At 37.4% G+C, this 22,733-nt stretch overlaps 1 protein-coding gene and 3 long non-coding RNA genes across 8 annotated transcripts in view; 2 read left to right on the top strand and 2 right to left on the bottom strand.

Annotated features, from left to right (window-relative positions):
- The window catches only part of LOC139977164 (uncharacterized), a 371,700-nt gene that overhangs the window by 286,670 nt on the left and 62,297 nt on the right, over nucleotides 1-22,733 (bottom strand). The gene's annotated exons all lie outside the window — the stretch shown is intronic.
- LOC139977217 (uncharacterized) overlaps nucleotides 1-22,733 on the top strand; it is a 58,179-nt gene that overhangs the window by 27,680 nt on the left and 7,766 nt on the right. The window lies entirely within an intron of this gene.
- On the bottom strand, nucleotides 3,611-11,705 carry LOC139977210 (uncharacterized). The gene is made up of 4 exons (XR_011796468.1): nucleotides 11,580-11,705; nucleotides 8,078-8,252; nucleotides 6,165-6,260; nucleotides 3,611-4,976 (listed from the first exon to the last, which is right to left on the bottom strand). It is a non-coding gene; the product is annotated as an uncharacterized lncRNA (long non-coding RNA).
- LOC139977208 (uncharacterized) lies at nucleotides 13,756-21,281 on the top strand. Its single transcript, XR_011796466.1, has 5 exons — nucleotides 13,756-14,361; nucleotides 15,712-15,838; nucleotides 17,488-17,599; nucleotides 20,132-20,290; nucleotides 20,859-21,281. It is a non-coding gene; the product is annotated as an uncharacterized lncRNA (long non-coding RNA).

Below are 22,733 nucleotides of genomic sequence, written 5' to 3'. Positions count from 1 at the left end.
CGGTCATCTTGGGGCCTTCGTTAGCAATACTTGGCAGTCGAATGAAAATGAAATGAAAATATACTAACACAATGAAAGTATGACGCTAGATAAGTGTAAGTTGCATTGATGGAATTAAAACCAAATAAACCATGACTATACAGGAAGCGGATGAATGAGCAAAGAACGGATAACATGTTTGTAGAACTGATAGTTGTTAAGGCACTTAAGGGGTCCCAAGTCTTTGTCGAGGCCGGTGACTTAATACGAAAGATCCAATCGATTTCTTTACGTTTACGTTCAGTAGCGAGCCTGAAGTTGGGGGGGGGGGGGGGGGGAATGCAGTGGCTGAAATTCCAACTTGATGGGTTTTGGAGCCAGAAAATTCCGACTGCTGCCTTGTACCCCCACCCGCACTACTCGTGAACGATACGGTCAGTGTTAGTCAGACATCCCATCTTTCGCGACTGCAATTTTGTTCCGAATTTTTTGCGGTACATTTGTAGCACTGGCCCTCACTTCACAAACTTATTATTCACTCTGGTAAAGCGGGTAAGCAACTGAGTTGAGTTATCTGCTTGATAGGCTACATAGACTACTAACTACAAAAGCTATGTTAATGTAACAATGGAGAAAACCTTTTTTTCAACAAATTATATTCGACGACATAGTGAATTACCCCAAAATACAGTGCTTTTTCCTAGCGCGCTTAATATTATTTTCTTGGGGGGGGGGGGGGCTATTTATCACTCACATGATTTTTTTTTTTAAATTGTTCACTTCATTCCAACTGAGCATTGGGAATGAAATGAATACTTAAACATTTTGCAGAAAAATGTTGAGTTGACGACTGATACGATAAGTTATCAATTAAACATTTTGCAGAAATTTTTCAATTGCTCCATTGGAATGAAGTGAACAATTGAACATTTTGCCAAAAAATGTCCAATTGACGAGATAAGATATGTTGTCAATTAAACATTTTGCAGAAAATTTTTCAATTGCTCAGATGGAATGAAGTGAACAACTGAACATTTTGCAGCAAAATGTCCAATTCACGAGATATGATAAGTTGTCAATTAAACATTTTGTAGAAAATTGTTCAATTGCTCAGTTAAAGCAACTAAGCAATCCAATTTTTTTTTTATTTTTTGTAAGATTTTATCTTGTTATCTAAACAATTTACTGAAAAATTTCACCCTATGGGGCAAAGTTTTTCTCATGTTGATGGCAATTTAAAGCTTCCGTAGATAAGCATTGAGCGTTTTTATCGTATACGTTGTACAGTAGTTTTATTAGGCGTTTTTTTACAGTATTCAAAATCACACGAAGTTTTGTATGGTGGAGTATAAAGATCGCGAGATGCAATTTCTAAATTTGACAAGGAAAACGTGGTAAATATGACTGATTAAAGGTCAATTTTGACCAAAAATTGTAGGTCACTCACAAATTACAAGAATATATGAAATTAGAGTGCGACAGTCGGAAAATTAGAGTGAGACAGTCGGAAATTCGGACTGTCGCACTCAAATTTTCCAACTATCATCAGTTTTACAAAGATTAGGGGTGGGGTGTGAGACACCCCCACCCCTCTAGCGACGTCCCTGAGTGTACGTATACACACGGCACGTCGAATAATACACGGGCGAAACTCGCAGTGTCCTGCATTACCATTGAACTTCTGAGTTCGTATATTTTTCAAGAAACCGACACGGATACATACGACAACGTATACCAATATGTAAATGTCTCTCAAGATCGGTATGTCATAGGCACCTAGATGACTGAATTTCCCAGTGAGGTAAAATTCCTCCTAGATGGTAATCAAACGGTTTAAGAATTTTACCCAAAGGTGACCATATTTTAATATGGAGCATATATGGGGCCAATACATCATAACTTTAAGCCTTCGAAATAACCTATTGTAGTTGCATATAACAAGGTTTGAACCTAACTGGAGACCAAAACTTCCCCGTATGCAACACCTTTGAAAAATAAAGAGGCGCGGGGGGGGGGGGGGGTCGGAAAGAGGATTCAAGAAAGTTTGTAATATATAGGCTTCTTAAATAGTGCAGTTCCTAAAGGGTCTACTCGTTTGTATTGGGTTTTAATGCCTTCTGAATCGCTTAATTTTCAAACAGTTTCTGTGAAGACTACTATATTTCAGTCATACTTTCTCAAGCGTGGGCACAATGCCTAAGCGTGGGCACAATAAAGTTACTGTCACACATGCATGTTAACCAATATGTATATGTGTAGTGTACGCGGCTGCGTGCAGTACATATTTTGTCTATGTAAATATGTTAATCGTAATGTCTTTTTCCCGTGTTGATAGATGGGCTATAGTATGGGGTGCCTCCTATGATAGTAAGAAACCCGTTACCATTAAGTACCATTGACGTACCCATCAGTGGCGTCGCCAAGGGGGGGGGGCTGGGGCCTGAAAAAATCGTGCCCCCAGGTGCCCTTCCCCTTCAGATGCGGTTGTAGTGTTAAAAAAAATACTCAGACAAAAAACTTTATTTGCCTAAATAAATTAAAAACATCAATATTGGACAGATGCAAGCCCGAGAATTACTTCAAGTTGCTAAATATAGCACCAGATTGCATCTGAGGACCCTTAAAATTGATCCAAAATTCACAAAGTGGAAGGGAGAACTTTCCCCTATCACCCCTCCCACAGGACGGCATTTAACAATACACATTGTGCCTCCATAAGTAAGTGATGTCCCCCCCCCCTGTACTACAGGAAATTGGACAGTAATGATGGATGAAGAACCCGAAGTACATCTGTTTTTCCGTATCACATATTATTTCACAAAAATTACAAAATTTAAACCCCAATGACGTGCGGGCATAATCTATACGAATTCAATACATCACTAACTATAGGTGGTGGCGAGATCCTCAACCCTAAATGTGATAGATTTTGTGTATAACTTCTGCATATCAGTTTCCAATCTTATTTCCGAAAATTTTAATCAATCAGAAGTGCTGAATGTGAACAAATCCTAAATGAGAGTATATGCCTACACTCTAAGAAAATATGGTTCCACATAGAACCAAAACTGGTTCTTGGACTTGTCCCGTATGCAGAACCTTCAATGGTTCTTTCCGAGAACCCTTTTCATGATGGTTCTAATAAGAACCCTACGAAATGGTTCTCGAAAGAACCATAAAAGGTTCTTTCATTTTGTCCCGTATGCAGAACCCCTAAGGTTCTATCAAGAACTTTTAAGACTAAGGTTCTTTTGAGAACCCCTTTGAAATGGTTCTCGAAAGAACCATAAAAGGTTCTTTCATTTTGTCCCGTATGCAGAACCCCTAAGGTTCTATCAAGAACTTTTATGACTAAGGTTCTTTTGAGAACCCCTTTGAAATGGTTCTCACCAGAACCATGAAAGGTTCTTTGAATTCGTAGCTGTGTGCAGAACCCTTAAGGTTCTACCGAGAACCTTTTCAAATATGGTTCCCAGGGGAACCCCTTTGAAATGGTTCTCACAAGTTCTTTGGAAGGTTCTTACTTTTTACTGTTCACAGAAGCCATGAAGACCAGAAAATAGTATTAAGTTGCAGCTATTGTGAGATGTGTACAATTTTTGCTTACAATAATGTCAGAAGTCTGATGATGTTCTGTCAACTTGCAAATAACTTTATTCACTTTAAAATTCAGCAAACCACGAAACAAACAAATCTTGTCAATTATCTATTGCATGAAATATCAATTAGATTCAAAATGCTGAAATACAATCAAAAGACATCATCTTTCGTCATATCACAACAACTTTGTGATTTACATCCAAAAATTGTAGAATGAGCTGATATACAATGTGGAATTATTCAATCTCTTAACAGTTCTCTGAGGAATGCAATGTTGGGATTATGCCAAATGCTGCATGCTTTGTACATGCACAATCATGAAATACAAACTAAAGAATGACTCAATAACAACTGCACCACACCACAAAATATTCAAACATGCAAGTGCATGTAAGTGAAATTAATCAGGTGAAACAATGTGTTCTCAAAGACTTCTCCTACATTTACTATAAGCTGTGTAGTGGTCATTTACTCATCCCTGCTAATTCGACTAGTATATTGCGATTCAGTGTGATATTACAATCCCACCTACAATTTTTGTGACCAACACTGAAAGCTCTGATGTATGTTGTTCTGGCTTATCTTGTAGCAGTTACCTTATACCTCAATGGAATATACATATTTCCAGCACTCCTATATGGTATCCAGAGCATGATAATCATTCTCTTCACCTGGTGAAAAGGTTAACCACTCAGTGGTTCTTCTGACTTTATAGGCAATGTAATGTTGTTCAAATGCTTCTGCCATCATTATGCAGCTGCAAATAAGCCACATATTACAAGAATATAAGATATACTTGACTTCAACAAATAAATGGGATTTCTTCTTCATGAAGCAACTCAACCACAAAGCAATCATTATGCTCCTCAGCTTCAGGTTCTTGTGAATGCCGAGCATTGTGGCAACGACGGATATGTTTTCTGTAAGATCCCAGTTTGCGATATTGCTTTGGGGAGCCGTCAATTCGACACCTCAGTATGAAGTTGGCTTGATGTGCATGAGCTATTTCGAGGTGTCGACATAGCTTCTGCAGTGAGAAAAAATGCCATTGACGAGTACCGCTGCAAAAGTCACATTCATATGCAATATGCATTGTGCTTTGGAAATTTGATTCAGATCAATGCAGAAAGCAGTCGCAGTATTGGAGTTGGTATTTTTGGCCCCTAATCTTCTTTCTTGATACTCATCATGTAACGTTGTAGGAATCCCAGGGTGTTGGCCGCCTCTGGAGGGGACTTGATCCCATGCGCATAGTACACGGCCATCAAGAGTACCACTCCATACCAGATGCTGGAAATCACATGACAGACTTGTGATCCTTCGGCCCATACAGAGATGGCATCAGGTTTGATGGTACTACACTGTAGCACTTAAACTGGTGATGGTGACACTATCTCCTGAAAAAGGAAATAATAGATAACAATTAGAGTACATTGACATATTTTTGACCACAAAAAATCCATTGTTAACTCTGGGACTGTCTGATGTGTCAGAGTTATGGTGGTACTATTTTTTTTCAATAGCTGCAGGCAATTTTGTGCCAAACTTATGTGAACATTTTGTAGGTATCGGCACTCGGCAGAGTTAGTAAAAAAAAACAATATACAAGTGAAAACCAAGCGGCTGATTCACATCTAAAGGCAGGACTGTTTGGGATTTTGAGCGCAACTGCACGGTTAAAGTGAATATTGACACTGTCAATCCGTGTCAATGTGTATTTTCTAATGGTAGTGATTACATTTCCCCATATACTGTGTTTTTTCCCTTTTCGGTTCAAATTCCAGTGTCTACACTGTATGTATTACAAGGGTAGAGCACATTGTTAGTAACGGCGGCCTCCGTGTGAGAAGTCAGACCATAGATCGGGGTCCAGACCTCTGAAGGGGAGGGGGGGGGTTTCACTTCACATACCCGATCACAGGATACTCCCTAACTGCCGGGCTGTTGGGAGCTCAGTGATGCACTCTTCTGCTATCTCTAGAACACAAGGAGTCTGACCATGGGTGTTCCAGGAATACATTCGCTACCAGCTCCCAGAGCGGGTACTCAAGCTATACTGTATAATCATTGACCATTGTCAGGTCTTTTAGTTGGCTGGGGTCAAGCCTCACAATGCCAGATGCAGCCCTCCTTGGCATCCTGAAGATACGAGCCTTATACTTACAATAGACAATCTGTGATCATTCCTGAAGAACTGAGAGTTCCAAAATGACGTAATCAATTGAATACAGGCACACCTTCAATGTTAAACAGCAGCAACAACCTATCTGCTCCTGGACAAATGGTCATTTTCACAGTAAAGGGTGTAACTTTGCGTTTTAAGACCTTTTCGTGAGTAGTGGCCTCATGAAGCGACACAATTCAAGGACACTTTGCCACATGATAGCTTGTCAGGACATTCACAACTATTTTCATACTTTATGATGTAGTTTAAGCTTCAGAAGTAGTTTTCCCCGATAATTAAGATATTCATGTACATGATTCTGGTGGAAATGTTTGTGACAAATCATGTTGAAACTTTGGTGTCAGAGTGCGTCAATTTACACCCTTTACTGTGAAAATGACCATATACAAGAGGAACTTACCTTCTTGTCCGAAACATACAAGAACCCAGGCTTCTCTTCGAAGATGTACGGTAGAGCCATCAGAGCGACAGAATACTCCAGGTCTGCCAATAAAACCTAAGATTGGAAAATAAAGTTCTGTATTACTACATTGTGTTATAAGTGTTATAAGGCAGCAGTCATAATCAGACAATGAGCAATGTTGTGAGAGGTTTGTACCACCATGGTACAATGTATGTATGTGTCTTTGCATTGCGGTAACTGATGGAGAAATACAGAGAAGGCCAAAGACAGCTGCAGCGTATCTTCATAGATCTGGAGAGAGTGCCCCAAAGCGAAGTATTGAAATGCCCAAAAGAGAAAGAAGTACATCCGGCTGATAAAGGATCTGTACGAGGGCAACCTGACCCAGGAGAATGTACCGCGAGAACCATAGATGCATCTGCCGTCACTGTCGGAGTCCACCCAAGGCTCAACGTTAAAGACCGCATAACATGGCCATTCCATTATGTGTGCAAACAGAGTACCTTTTTCCTTTCCAACGGTACGATTTTTAAGAAAATGGGAGGTACCGTTGTTGAGAAAATTGATTTCAAACTGTGAATATCCCAGAGATGTCATTCCCAAAATAGAGCCAAATATTCATAATTATGAGGCTATGACGTCACCGAATGAACCAAATGAACACCAAATCTATACCCCCCTGTGCTATTCCAATGGGGAAATGAATCATTATCATTCGTCACTGAAATCATGAGATAGGGGGCATGAAGTCAAGATTCTCTATGAACCCTGTCCCCAATAACCATATTCTGTTGTCGGTAGTTCCAACTGCTGTGAAACCCATGATGAAGAGCAACAACATTATACTTGTGATTTTATCGGCTACACTTTTTATTTCTGGCTAGTAACTGGGATTTCCATGTTAAAGATCCTTGCTGACTTTGCTCTGGACCGGCAAAAAACGAAGTTGCTTGTATGTGAATTTCACCCACCCCATTTCGAATCCTCATGAGCCAAGGATTCTAAACAACCCAATCATCACCACTCTCTGTCCCATTTGCCTGAGATAATTTATCATAACTCGGATTGGAAGTTTATTTGTCGGCCCGACAAATAGCCTTTGAACAGTGATTTATGGAATTTCATGAACAGTTAGCACAAATATCCCCACGTTGTAGTAACATTGTAATTGACATTGTAATTGACGGGTGAATAGGGGTCAACTCATTGCCTGCGAAATCGATCAGTTCAACATACAGAGAGCAGGCAGCAGTTCCTCTTAACTTTTTCCTCAACAAGGACAGGGTTGTCATTCGTGATTTGCACACACACAGTACATATGGAGTACTATGTAGTATGTACTGTACAATCAGTGTACAGTACGACAGTATGATATACGTAGGCATACTGTCAGTGTCAAATGCTGGTCGACTGCAGCTTAGCCTCTTTCTAATTACTTATTGAATAGCAGATATCCAGTGTCTCAGAACCAACAAGTACAGACACCTTTTCATCCCTTATGCAATAACAGACCACCAGTACCGCCAAAAAGTAACTAGACAAATTTGAATGCAAAGAGGGCAATGATTGCACTGTGAGTACACTCTCCCTGCAATCCTAATTTCCTAACAATATTCCCCTTTCGATCAAAATTGTTCAGCTGCTCCTACACCCCAGTAAAGTTGCTCTGCTCACACCTTATGCTCACTTGTTCACCTGATTTCCCCGTTCTCTGTCTACAATAGAACAGAGTACATGGGAGTTTGATTGCAACTGTCTAGTTACTTTCAGGCAGTACGGTTTTTTGGACCAGTTTCTACCTAAATATCTTTATGGGTTCTCGCTTGCCCTCCTGTAATTCCCGCCCATCATTTTCCACTCTGATCGACTTTATACTAGTAATTGTAAGGTAAAATCATGTGATAACATACACTTCTTGTCCTCTTCAAGAAGGACTTCCTCCTCCTACCGGTAGGCACGCATCAGCTCTTTTGCTTTGGTCTTCTTGGAACCGTTCTGGATTATCTTTGGTGCATATTTTTCTAATGCAGTCTTCATTTCAACAACAATGTTCCTCCCTGTCAGCATTTCCACACCATTGCAAAGCTGTATATGAAGACAAAAGTGAAATATATACCAAAATTAGACATGATTTGTTGAAAAGGCAGCCCATTGGACTCCCTCCAAGCCACACTGAAAAGGAATATCCACCTGACTGCTTAATTAGAGATCAGTTTTCTACTCTGCTAAGGGGTCGCAGGGTTGCGTCAGAAGTCCAACTTGAAGCTCCCTCAGCAGGTCATTTGCAGAGCTGGGATGCACAGTGAAAGTCCTATTTATACTTCACTTCCTTAAATAACACGCAACGGCAAAATACACCTGTATCATAAACCTACTATAATATTTGTATATGAAGTACGCATATATACTAACTGCTATGATAAAGATTCGCTAAACTGATACCATGCACGGTAAAGCTCGTCTATGGTGGCACGCGCGTGAGTGGTATAAAATTGGCTAGCGAAGAAATAGATAAAACTTGGGGCTAAACTAATTCTGAGCTCAGAATACAGTAATGCACTGGTGATATAGCCGGCAAATGTACGCTTAAACGCCTTTGAAATACTTCTAAATAAGCCTAATTTTAATACTATATCAAATGCTAGGGAGTTCGTATCTTAGTGACAAAATTTTACATGAATAGACTTGCCCACGGCACTGGCTGGAGAGAATGCTATGAGAGTGTGTTTGTTTATATACCGTGAAGTTAGTTCATATGTAGAGGACCATTCCATTATTGCGAACCGCTCCATTGACCTGGGCGCCCCCAAATCAATGTAGGTAAATGAAATGTGATCCACTATAGCCTAAGTATAATTAAAACTATAATCAGCCTTTATTTCATGTCTTTGTTTCCAATTACTGTGCAGTTATCAATTCTCATTATGGACAGGTTATTTCCAGACCTGATCGATCATTATTGGTGGAATAATTAGTGGAATAAATTGGTGGAATAATAATAATTAATAACAATAATAATAAATAATGATAATAATAATTAGTAGAATAAATAGGGAGGAATGTTTGTTTTTCGGCACTCTGAGTATTTTTTTATGAAATTAAAAATGTTGTTTTATTTCCATGGAGGGAATAACCAAAATATACTAGGTTGGGGTTATTTACAGCTTTATTAAGTAGCTTCAAAATGAGGTGGGCAAAAAATTATGTCGATGGTCTCTGTTCTGCGCAATGAGCACACAAAGGTCTGATTAGCCCAAGGGGTAATTAGTTGTAACATTTACTGCCGGGAATAGTTGGAACATGCACACAAATTTGGTCATATTCACCTATAATCATAAAAACATACCAAAAACACTTAAAACTTGACTGCAAGGTTAGCAGATGTTAAAATATTCTGATTCACCAATGTTGCCTAATTTCAATGGGCTGGGATGAAAAATGTCTCCAGAATTTTGGTAGCAAAGTTATATTCTCATTTACTTCCATATAGTGAGTCTGGCTTTAATATCATTTGATATATTATAATAGGCATATTCCAAGGTATCAATGTGTATAGTTGTGATAAGTTCTCATTTATTTCTTTGAGCAAGAATCCATCTTTCAACTAACCCACCACCCATTCCAACTAACCCCATAGATGGGGTTAGTTGGAACGCCTAACGATTGTCTCCTGAAATATCAACAAGAGTAGTGGTTTTATGGGCTTCATTTGTGACACACGGCACACACCCTCTCACTGGATTATCTCCTGAACTATCAACAATTGTAGCAGTTTTATGGACTGCCTATCCTAACAGGATAGGCAGTGTTTGCTGAATTGATGTTGTTTCTGAAAATAGAGATTTTTGTGAAAAATGTTCCAACTAACGCCGCTCTCCCCATATACCCTATTCCAATACGAAGCAAACTTGCTAAATTGGGGAAGAGGAATAATCCCTGGAGGAGTGATCCCTGGAATGTTTTATCCATTTTGGATAGCCTACTGTAGGCCTACGTTTTCATTTATTTTTTAGCTCGATTGTTTGTTAGCCTAGGTAGTCAACACATGGTCACACCAATAAGCCTTATTCCGGATGACGTATATTGACGCGATCGCAATGCATTGTGGTATAAATTATGCCAAATTGTGGCCAGAAACATTTTGATTTAATTTTCCCTCAATTTTCTGAGTGTTAGTGATGCATTCATTCTTCATGAGCTCATCATAATGTATTCTTTTTATTATTCTATGGTTTCAATCTGTTGGTTGGTCAAAAACATATTTTATGTATATTTTAAAGTTGACTAAAGTTGGAATGTTGTCTAAAAACTGACGTTTGCCCGTGTTTGAAGCACCCTCAGTAGCCTATATCTGGAATAAGGCTTAGGCTAGGACTATATAAGAAGGTGTCCGAATACTGCGGGTGCCCAGAACCTAACAACACGTTCCAATATTACCATAGCAACGTGTTCTAAAAGCGCTATGAACGAATAACAACTTAGCTACTTATTTTCAACCATAATATATGCAAAACAGGCTGGTTTTTCATCATCTTGACCAAATACTGTAAATCTAAATTTTGTATCATAATTCGAAATTTTCATTTCCAAGAAATTTTCGAATGGAATTGTTGTAAATTTACTCCCAAGTTCTGCCTCATTCTTAGTCTTTTTTTGCCTTACGTTTGGTAGTCTGATAAGTTGCATTAGTACACTGCATCTGCTGAATCAGGTGTAAGCTAAGTTTGTTATTTAGGCTCCCCTCCCCCGTAACCCTAAAATTCTGGTAAAAACGCTTATTTTATTTTTTAAAGGATATTACCTTATCAATACTGTAGTGTAGGTATAGCCTAGGTACTGTGTGCCTGTTCACAACCGCTTGTTCCATTAAGAACAGTAAACGGGTCTTTTTAGCAAACGTTAACTTGGAAGTTGGACAGAACTAAGATTTTTAATAGCTCCATATTTTACAATTTCGACCATAAAGATTCATATCAGGATTGTGGATTTGTGTATCAGATGCTAAAGGTTCGGTACAGACATAATCTGAATTTTTTTAATGGATTTTGAAGAAATTTGTGACAGAGACAGTAAGGTTCTAGTGCTCTTTGAGACTATTATAATGTTATCGTGATTAATTAATTAAATGTCCGGTCTTCCTACAAATATGGCCTAGGCTAGGCCTATAGCCCTACAGAATTCTGTTGGCTATAGAATGGGCCTAACGTTAGGCTATGCCCATACAAGTATAAAGTAGGCCTAGTATACGTTAGGCTAGCCTAAGCCGAATATTATTTGCTCAATGGACATTAATGTCGATGAAGGAATCGTCTATTCACCAAGGGTCGACCCGATAACTTATTAGCAGGTCTGCGCTGGAGTTGAATTTAATTTTCGGTCTACATGTTTCTAAATTAAAACTGAAAAACTCACCGCACCGGGGCTTCAACTTCTCCTACTCGAACATGATCGACGGTAAGTGACGCAAGAACTGCACGCAATATACATATAATGATGTACGTAGGTAACATACACAGTGCATATTATGTACGTAAAGGCGGCGAACTTCGGTGCACTCACTATACTATTACATGTAACATGTACGTGACGTTCGGTCAGACGGAACTTTGGAGCCCGCGAAAAGTGGTCGAAATTATTACGCAAATTCCACTCAATGCGTTGTATTCAAATAAACGATTTTGTTCACAAGTCAAAACAAATTCCATGGTTCAGTGAGAAAATGAGATTATTAACACTTCTATACACTTAATTATTCCCTTACAATTACATTTCCCGATGAAAATTGCCGAACTTGTTTATTCATAGATCATGTACACACTTGTGATAAGTACGATTAGAACCCCTATTCGTGCAATTAGGGGTTCTTTGTGGAACCATCTTGTACCCAGAACCTTTTCTGTGTGGGTATGGAACCAAGTAGAAACGAATCAAGAACCTTTATTGGTTCTTCAAGGGCACATGGTTCTGACGAGAACCATTCTTCATTTCGAGAACCCCCTCTAGAACCCCTTTTTCTTAGAGTGTAGAGTCGGCGAATAAACAATTTTGGTTGTAAAATGTATACATGATATTTTTCTCAAATTGATACATATGACCTTGAATTTTACCCATCTTTTTAATTGTGTTAATGACAATGACATATGTAAAGGAGGATTTTGTAACACCTTTAGATCCAGAGATATGTGTGTTTTCCACGTCGCAAAAAGTACGCCCTCTATTCCATCTTGTTGCTAAAATGTGTTTTTTCCCTCTTTTGTTGGAGACTAGGTATTTTCCTTTATATTGTAACATGATTCAGCTAGGAGTTGATCACAATGCACAGAGTAAATTGGTAAATTTGTATAATTATATTCCAAACAAAATTGAAATAACCCTATCAATTAGACACAAGCATTATACTGTTTTCCAAAATTATCATGGAAGTTTGATGTATTTTGCCACATTAGGAGGCTTTAAATGTATTGTCAATGTTAGTGCGATTAATTAAGTGAAAATAGCTATGGCTGTAGAAAATCGGAGGGTTGAGCGCCGTAGGCTAGGACTATATTGTAATGGACTTGTCGCAACAGAAATGTGTATGTGTTTGTGTATGGGTGAGGCGGGGGGGGGGTGGGGATATAATGATATTCTTTATAGCAAGTGATTTTAATGTTATGATCACAAGCTGGCTGAAAAAATATACCATAATATATCTTACAAGCATGCAGCTATTTTTTTTGGTTGGGGGGGGGGGGTGGTCAGGTCGACCGTTGTTTATATAGGATCAGCAAAGTCGTTGGGAGCTGGGGTTAGCATCGATGTGGGGCAGATCTCCATGCCCCTGCCCCCATATCCCACCGTGCTACTGTTTACAAACAAGTGAAAGCGAAATTTTCCAAATGTATCCATGTAAACCACAAATGAATACTTCTACAGAAAGGCTAACCTAACACAAATAAGACTATAGGCATGCATGTGTGTTTGACAAGTAATACTGATGAGAACTCCGCATAGTGCATATTTTTACACAGTACAACTAAACAAGTCTACTACAGTACTATTATAAAAGTTACCAGCGTTAGCCTATTCACACAATAGATCTAGCGTATTTTTTCACCTTTCTAGGATTCCAGCATACGTTTTATCAAAAATCGCACCAAATCGGTAATTCACAAAATAATTACTTTGTTTTCTGAAACTTTGAGACCAAATTACCACTTGGCAACCCAATAAAATATATTTATAGGCTTCCGTGGCTTTTACACTATAATACCGCGTGAACTGTTTTAATATTAATGGGTTTTTCATACTTGGATTTTTCATTAGGACTGAATCAGCATTTTTGTAAAATCCACAGTTAATTTTCTTGTATTATTTCCTGATTGTTATTAACCGTTTTAACTTGTTAAAATAATCACTAGACTGCCTATGATATGAATCAGTGCAACGAGCAGTCAACGAATTATTGAAAACAACACATAACAAGTGAGTGAAACTGATTATCTAGCGTTTTCTGGGGTTTTATTTTGGCAAATCTAACGTTTTATTGTTACTTGTCGCTGGTAACCCTGATTATTATTATGCTAACCGTAAATGACCTTTTGCCACCCCGTACTAGTTTTTAGTGATTGACAGATCAGCTGTGCCGCAACCCATTACAACTCCCTGGTAGTACAGTAGATACTGTAGTGTAATCGCACAAAAACATCGTGTGTTATGACACATGTCACATACGTTGTACTCCCTGTCCCAGGGCAACTCCGAATATTGAGCCCATCGTTTTAAATTCTACACTTGTTGCTAGCGTCCATACTGACACGATTTTTATCGTCAACTCTTCTTCGAAATCGGGTGTTTTTCGTAAAAAGCATGCATCCTGAATTCCTGACCATCGTCGATACAATACAATATAATAATCATAACTGACCTATGAATCTAACGTAGCATTGTCACTCTAGGCTATGAACTTTGAAAACGAAAGTTTTGGACCAAATGTACTACTAGTACGCGATTTCCGGCTGCGAATGACACATTTCCAATCCGAATTTTTTACCGGCCCGGGCAAGGATCAGATCCATAGTACGGCTCGAGTGCAAATGCGACTGGATCAATGCATCAGTTTACCCCGTGGAGAGATGATCGTCTGATAAAATCAGAGGACCTGATCTGGATCTTGTATAAAAGCACAAGTCCAAGAACAGATTTAAGAACTTAGGTAAGTGCTAATTTTCAAATTTAATCTTTATAGCAGCAAATATGCTTATATACTTCATTATTGCATACTGTACATGGTGCATATTGCTATAATTTATTTCAGGCTTTTCCAGTTACAAACATCCCCCTCCCCCCCCCCCAAGAAAAAATAACAAAACAAATAACAGTTTTGGCATATATATGTCCCTGCATGGTCCAGTGTGCAGATTTTTACTCACATTTGTTGCTCTCACTATGTGTGATTGTGGGAACTAGGGACTGTGTCCCAATGGCTAGGAAAATTATTGAAGGTCAGGCTATTTTATTGAAGTTAATGAGTTTTGTCCTTTTTTACAAGTTGTACTGAAGTTTGGTAGAACAGTACCATTTTGACAAAATATTGTCAACTAAAAATTCACTTTTCAACATTGCAGCATTGATACTGACATTGGAGAAGTCCTTTCCCTCCATACATCCACATACAGTACCTCTCAGATGTGCAAGATTTCTTAACAGGGCTACACAGTCTGCATAAAGTACTAACCTCAGAAGCAATCAATCACAACAATATTGTCTTGCCTGATTGCAACTCCATTGTGGAAATAAAACCTGAAAACTTTGTCCCTTTGGTTGTGGTCAAACAGTGTGTCAATAAAGGATCATATGACACCTAGCCAGTTCATATCACAGTGTAAGGCAGTCTATACTGCAGCAACCAACAGTGAATATATACAGTCTTCAAAAGCAGGGTTAACCACAGAAAGGGAGTAAAACTGTTGAGCAGTGGTCATGCTCTGAGGACTTACTCTTTCAATGCAGGCTTTGGATACTGTTTCACCAGGGAGCTGCTAGTAGCAGCTCCCTGGCTCATGTTATTGTGGTGTGCAGCTGAGTAAATGAAGATTTAGTTGTGCTCATTTGTCATTGTGCTCCACTTTAATGGGAAACAAAATGTGTGAAGGAAACCTAACAAATTTTAACAAATTACCAGTTTTCTGTCAGAATGTAAAGAGGATGATCCTGACAAATTGGACATTGAGCCAACTCTTTTCTCATCTCCACACAAAAGCAAGGGAAATACATCCCTACCTAATACACTTAAAAGGAACGTGAGCATGGATAATGAAATGGAAAATTTGGAAGAGGAACCAACTTTAAATAATCATACTAAAACAAAACTTTCACTGTCGTTTGAATGGGGCAGTCACTGTGAGTCACAACATCAGTACTATTTCTCCAGATACAACAAATGATTCACTGCAGTTGTACCTTGACATAAGTTCAAATGGAAGTAGTAGCAGTAGCTTTGGTATTGCCAGAGATTTTTCTGCATCAATTTCTTCATGTGATCAAAACCTTTTTTATTCACCAGGAGTGAGAAAAAACGAAGGAGACGCAATCAAGCATTTGATCCACTGCCTATGTTCCAATCTGATTGCTGTAATGGTAGCTGTATCAAATCGCTTTCTTACGATGACCTAGAACAGTCTTTTCTAGAGGTTAGTGAAGTGAGGGAAACTGAGCTAAAGCAATTCACTCTGGACAAGATTTGGATTCATCAGGAAAGATCATGTCACACCTGGGACAAATCTTGTTCTATTTATGTAATTTGTGGGAAGATTGTATGTGAGAAAGCATTTTGTATGTTCTTTGGTATTAGTAGCAAGTTATTCAAAGATTGTCTGAAATAATTTCAAGTTGGCAAGAAAAATGCAATTCATGGCAATAAAGGCAAGAAAAGGATGAGAACAAAAACTCCATTTGCACTAGCTTGGATGAGGTGTTTATTTGAACATATTGGAGATTACATGCCCCACAAAACAGAAGTGCACCTTCCAGTGTCATACACAAAGACTTCTCTCCATGCACGCATGAATAAGGAAATGATAGAAATTGGCATTGGTGAACAAAGCATCATTTCCAAGGAATACTTTATGGAAATCTTTAGAAGAGTTCAAGATTCCTAATTATTTTATCTTGTGAATGTGCATGGATTTATGACAGTTATTGTTGCATACATTGCATGGGAAAAGGGGAATAAAATTTCAAATTCCTCATAGCTAGTAGCTTTAAATTGATTAACTAGCATGAAGACATTGATAAAGTATACTGAAACTTGTGAGGTCGAAAGTGCTGTTGTAAGACTGTTTTGCCAAAATTCAATTTCACACAAGCAATAGCTGTGTACATTACAAATGATAACTTTCAAGTACTGTACATGGTCTGCTGATCAATCACAATTGGTGGGTTTTAGCCTGGGGTGTCAAAACCACAGGCATTGCATCCTTTTATCTTTGCTGACTATGGAGGCTTTAACTTCATACAATCCAGTGACATTTAATCTGTTTAGTTAACTACATGTGCAGTCCATTAAACATTTCTTCAGAAAAATTCATGTGTCTCTATTGTTAGCTTCAGCTTCAGCAAGCACAAAGACTGTACTGTACATACTGGAGAGAATACACCTCACAGCTAGTGTGCCACTAAAGCTGCATTATCATTCCTTAAAAAACATTAGAATTATTGTCAAAAATTTTGATTTAAAGAAGTTCTAAAGAACATGTTACATAAGTTTGATTGCAACCTCCACTCAAATCAGGAGTAAAAGTGCTTTCTGCTGAAATGTCAATGAACAACTCCCTTAGATAGTGACATTTTCAGAAAGTTCCCCCAAATATGCCAGAAATTAAAATATGCTTACCTTTGGTCAAACTTCTTTAATTGTTTTAATTTCCACCTTTGAGGACATTTACCTCAACTGTCCGGGAAAATGATTAGGGTCTTATTTCCAAACATCCCTATCAATTGGTCTAATAAATAACATGAGAAGATGTTGTACAGCTTTACTTGTTCTTTTCTCAATAGCAACTCTTAACACCCTATACTCCTTTAAAGGAATTCTCTAAAGTACCTAAAAGAATGCTTAACTTCAGTTATAATTAGTAACAAAATTCAACATGCTCATTGCATTATTCTATGGGTATTCATAAAAACAACATGGTTCAAATTGACACAATAAAACTCTATCACTAATCACTACATAACTTTTTCTTGATTAGGTTAAGCAGTTCAATTTTACACCATTGTGTGAAGTAAAACTTATACTTTAAATGCTTAATTAAAGTATTTCAACATTATATTTTTCTAGACGACTGAGTTTACTGTGGGTGGTACTTGAAAGAGGTAGCGGAAAGAACGAGGAGTGGAAAGAAAAATGAAGAATGCCGACAATTGCAAGAAGTTCATCTTAATCATCTTAAGTGAGTCAAAATATTTTACTAATTTAGAGTTAAAAGTTGATGTCTGCTTTCCTTTTTGAATCCTTGCAGAAGTCAAAAGCAATAGAAAGACTATCTATTCCTTCAAGTCCTCTATATGTGTGGGTGTGTCAGTGATGCTCCTAGTTATCTCTTATCTCTTATCTCTTTCAAAAACTTTCTTGAACTACAAATTGGATATAGTAGCCCTAACTAAGATGATAAACCCTAAAGTTCAGAGAAAGGTCATTGGATTGGTCTCAATTTTTCGTAACAAGTAACTAAAATGGCAGAAAATGAGATAGCCTGGGTCTTTTCTGGCCCTACCTTGAGTGTGCTCTATATTCACAAGCAAAGGCATGTTTGAGTTTTACTTTCCATAGGATCCTTGCCCAGTAGTAGTTGTACGGGAAAAGTGCAAAAAAAAAGTCAAGCGGGTGGTACGTTTTATGAACAGCGCCCTCAAACTTAAGAAATCTCACTTCTGGCCCTAATTGGGGGTCCATTTTGGGCCTGTGGGTATATTTCAATTTTTTTTAATACCATTTTTTCAGGAGCGTATTGTTCCTATTTTTAGAAACTCAAGTAAAAACGTTGTGTATTTTGTGTTATCTACTCAAATTTATGACTCGAAAATTGCGAAAATCACCTCGTTCATATGTATGAAAATGCTTGCACAAGCTGATTTGAGTAATTCAAATGACAACAACTTCTTAGCATTAGCATACAGGTGCTTAACAATTAAGAGGGTGGTCCACTAGCATAAGGGCTACCAATAAACTGCATTTCCAGGGTCATATGCCGAACGATGTCTGTGAACAGCACCCTCAAACATCACATTTTACAAATATTTTGGGCTATTTTGGGCATTTCAAGGTCAAATTTGGTCACAATTAAAAGTTTTATTTTTGGTTTTCAATACAAACTAGTAAGATATGTATAGTTATGATGCAAAGAATGTGCTAAAAATATTTTATATAAGTTATTAATGCTCTGGAGGGCAGCTTAAAGTGGCATATATGAGAGTTATATCAGCCCTACAGAAACATGCTTGCGAGGGCAAACAGTGGTAACATTATATCTTCATTCAAGGAGATCATGCTAACAACATTAAAAACTATTGAAATGTATTAAAAGGGTTCTGTCTAATACTCTTTGGCTCCCACCCCCCCTAACACCCTCCCCATAGTGCACTATGCATATTTGTATACATGCATACAGTATGTGACTGACTTCTACTGCAAAGAGACTGCATAAACATGCATTCAAGGTATACTGAATTATTGGTATGGTCCACAGTGTGCACTATATATGTGTGTACATGTTCAGTACAGTGTTATTTTACACCAAGTACTATTAAATACACACTGTCCAAAATAATGAACAGTATACACACTGTACATGTATTTACTGGTTAAACATTCCTTTTAAATTATTGAAAGTCTTTTAATTTATTGAATTAGCAAAAGAATTATACACTACATTGCAAATATTTAAAAAGACATTGAAATATGCACTATGCACTATACTGTATATGTGTGTACATGTTCAGTACAGTGTTGTTCTACACCAATTACTATTAAATAAACACTGTCCAAAAACATGTACAGTACACACTGCACATTTATGTACTGGTTAAACATTCTTTTTAAATTATTGAAAGTCTTTTAATTATTGAATTAGCAAAAGCATACACTAAATTGCAAATATTTAAAATGATATTGAAATATGCACAGTATTGAATGGAATGACCAGTACACAGTGTGTACTGTACATGATTGTGGACAGTGTGTATTTATTTAGTGCTTGGTGTAAAAATAACACTGTTCATATTCATATTCATATTCATATTCTAATCTGATATAGGGTTGGGTAGAGGATGTGGGTGGGAGGGGGTGAGTTACATGCATACAGACAATTTGAAGCAGAAGATTACCTTACCAAATACAGTAATTCAGTATACCTTGAATGCATGTTTATGCAGTCTCTTTGCAGTATTAAAATTCAGTCACATATGCATACAAATCTGCATAGTGCACTATGGGGAGGGTGCTGGGGGGGGGGGGGGTGAGAGGGAGTCAAAGAGTACTAGACAGAACCCTTTTAATAAATAACATTTCAATAGTTTCTAATGTTGTTTTACATGGTCTCCTTGAATGAAGATACAATGTTACCACTGTTTGCCCTCGCAAGCATGTTTCTGTAGGGCTGATGTAACTCTCATGAGCCACTTTAATTTGGTTGCTAGGCGGGGTCGTAACCTAGCAACGAAAAAGTTTCAATTTTTTTTGTGCCCAATTTCATCCTTTGAGACATATGGCAGGACACCATATCAGTTCCAGGCGATTCTAAGAGGGTCGACGTGGAATCGACCCAAAAATCTGTTGATTTGGCATGGATTGACCCATATATCATTTACATTATTTCTCAAATGATATTGGATCAAAACTCAAATCAATATTTCTTATCTGATATCGTAAACCCTGTATCAGTTAAGAGTTTATATTGTATCATAATATGTTCTATTATTACTAGGTCAAAAGGAGAGCAGTAACATCTTGCCCGCACTAAGGCGTGCCAGGTTTCTTTGGAACTGAATACCCTTATAGTCGATGGAATGGACCAATCAAAGACTGATCTGCCACATTTTGTCAAGAGTGAAAAGGATGTAAAACATCCACATCCACATAACAGGTCAGTACTATATTATCATGGAGGTCTGTTTTACCTCCATGGTATTGTGAAGTGACCTAAGAGTGCACAAGACGGAAAGTGTTTATGTCATTATAAGTGTAAACATCACGTTTTCTGGTTTCCGAGAAATTGTAATCCTACAGTATGAAATTGTAATGTCATGTTGGTGTATAGTACAGTATGTATGTGCGTGAGCAGTATGTGTGTGTGGGTGTTTATACAGGGTGTTTGTTTGTATGATGCCTTGTTTTACAACACAATGTCTCAAGAGGGGAAGCTTGATTATCTTCATAAATAGTATAAGGATGGACACCTAAGGTTACAAGAAGTCTAGTGTTCCTATTGTTTTGGTTGAGGTCAAATCAATTCTGTTCTTTATTTTGTTGTTCTGATAAAGATTATGGCCTTAGTATCCATCAAATATTATGTGACTGTTTTGTTTTGTTTGTTAAAGCACATAGTAGGTTAATTATCAAACTTTATTTAATAGCAGAAAACAAGTAATAACAACCTCTTTATCATACATGTCAATGAAGTAGTATATATTCATTCTTCTCTTTCTTTTCAGGTGTCCTAATTCACACTAAAGGTCCATGTGACAAGTTTGCATATATGTTATGACTGATCTGAAGCATATCCAACATGATTCAAACATGACCATTACATGCAATTTGTGGACACTAGTGAAGCACAAGGATACTCTTGGGAAGGATCTGTTTTTGCAAATGGATAATTGTTACAGGGAGAATAAGAACCGCTATCTTCTGTCCTTCTGCCCTTCTGCTCCTTGCTTTTAGAGTTGAAGATCTTCAGAGTGGTGATATATATAAATGTTATAACTTTGCTAAAGAAGTTATTGAAGTATCTGACTATATTCAAGTTGGGAATATAGCAGCCGTAAACCTCATTGATTCAAGCACACGACCATACTTTGGAGAAGTCACTAAAATTTAAAAGGATGAGGTTATTTTACATTGGATGAAGGGATCCTGGACTGGAGACTGATAGAACTTATTACAAGTAGAGGTGTATTGCTACACTTAACTGGTTGGGGTGTATTGGAACGCCCCAAAGATACAAAAAAATTGTACAATATATCCATTTTGCCCCAAAATGACTATTTATCAAAAAATACTTGTATTTTATGTTCGCTTTGGGAAAATCATACCAAAAATAATCATATATTAAATTTTTGCTATGTTTTGTCAACTTGATTGATAAAAATCTTTGCTTTTGTTAGTAAGTGATGGTTTATTCAAAATTCAGTGAATGTTATGGCTAAATTGCTTAATTTGTTAGTATCTGTAACAGCAAACTCTTTTAAGACATCTAATCCACCAGAATAGAGATAAAATGTTTATGTCTGCTCGTTTTACTATGAATTAACAAGGTAACACTGTTGTGTTAAATTATTCCATGTAAATGGCTATGTATCCTGCATTTCTGAATAAATGTATATTTACAGAATTTTACAAATAAGAAATGTTACATGCAAATAAATGAGAAAATACGCAACATATTTCAAATGTCATACTTTTCATGTACTTATACAATGCAAAAACCAGGCCTTGGTTAACAGACCACATTTCAACGTAAAAGGGTTGAATTCACTCGTACATCTTTCATTTTTCAGCTTTTACTTGGAGAAAAAGTGAAAAGTCATATTTCCTTAATTACCCAAATGTTTCCTAGTCTCTTACTCCTTCTGTATGTATGATAGAATGTGATGAAACTTAGTTAAATCATCTTTGCTAGCAACAATAAGGGAATTCATGTAAAAGTAATTAATACACATTAATATATAGTGCTTCACATATAGCATATCTCAAAGCACTTTACAATGAAGAACAGAGCAAAACAGAGAAAACGGAAATTATATACAAAACAACATAATAGTTATAATACTTAGCAAAGAGGAAGGCCTTAGAAAAGTTTTCTCATACGCAAAGAGACTGTCATAACGTGTTCAATACTTTTGGTACGCTAACATTACACAGAACGCCCTACCACCTAAGCCATGATTCAAACTCACTACCTCCCACACCATACTCAAGTGCTCTTATTACTGAGCTACTGTATGTTCCCTCTCAATTCTACAAATTACAAACCCTAAAACTAGCAACAAAATGTCTCTTCTGTTTTGTAATTTCTTTGCAAGAACTACATATAGGCCCAGTCCTGTTTCTGACATCCTTAAATAAAAAGAACTTATATTGTAAAGAACCATGGGGTGAAAAAGTAATCACATAGGTACGTAAGATAGAATTGTAGTATGTTAGAACAAATATATCAGCAACAAAAACACTACATTGTATGCTATCATTACTTTCAAGCAAGCACTGGATGTTATTTATATGTGATATCAAGATCATGAGACTTAAGTAACATAAAACTTTGATGAACATTATGCTTGGTAAATGACGAACTTTTGGTTCCGATGCGT

The sequence above is a fragment of the Apostichopus japonicus genome, chromosome 12 (genome assembly GCF_037975245.1).
Source record: "Apostichopus japonicus isolate 1M-3 chromosome 12, ASM3797524v1, whole genome shotgun sequence".
NCBI lineage: Eukaryota > Metazoa > Echinodermata > Holothuroidea > Aspidochirotida > Stichopodidae > Apostichopus > Apostichopus japonicus.
This window is presented reverse-complemented; position numbering and strand designations above follow the sequence as displayed.